We start from the raw sequence: 600 nt of genomic DNA, 5'->3' as shown, positions 1-600 counted from the left end.
GAGGAACTCAAAAGCCTCTTGATGAAAGTGAAAGAGGAGAGTGAAAAAGTTGGCTTAAAGCTCAACATTCAGAAAACTAAAATCATGGCATGAAGTGGTCCCATCACTTCATGGCAAATAGATGGGGAAACAGTGGAAACAGTGACAGACTTTATTTTTCTGGGCTCCAAAAACACTGCAGATGGTGACTGCAGCCATGAAATTAAAAGACTCTTACTCCTTGTTAGGAAAGTTATGACCAACCTAGACAGCATATTTGGAATAGGCAATGGCCTTCAGTGTTCTTGCCTGGAGAAGCCCAGGGATGGAGGAGCCTGGTGGGCTGCCGTCTATGGGGTCACACAGAGTCAGACACGACTGAAGCGACTTAGCAGCAGCAGCAGACAGCATATTATAAAGCAGAGACATTACTTTGTCAACAAAGGTCCATCTAGTCAAGGCTATGGTTTTTCCAGTAGTCATGTATGGATGTAAGAGTTGGACTATAAAGAAAGCTGAGCACTGAAGAATTGATGCTTTTGAACTGTGGTGTTGGAGGAGACCCTTGAGAGTCCCTTGGACTGCAAGGAGACCCAGCCAGTCCATCCTAAAGGAGATCAG

Source organism: Bison bison, unplaced genomic scaffold, assembly GCF_000754665.1.
Source record: "Bison bison bison isolate TAMUID 2011002044 unplaced genomic scaffold, Bison_UMD1.0 scf7180017864373, whole genome shotgun sequence".
Classification (NCBI taxonomy): domain Eukaryota; kingdom Metazoa; phylum Chordata; class Mammalia; order Artiodactyla; family Bovidae; genus Bison; species Bison bison.
This window is presented reverse-complemented; position numbering follows the sequence as displayed.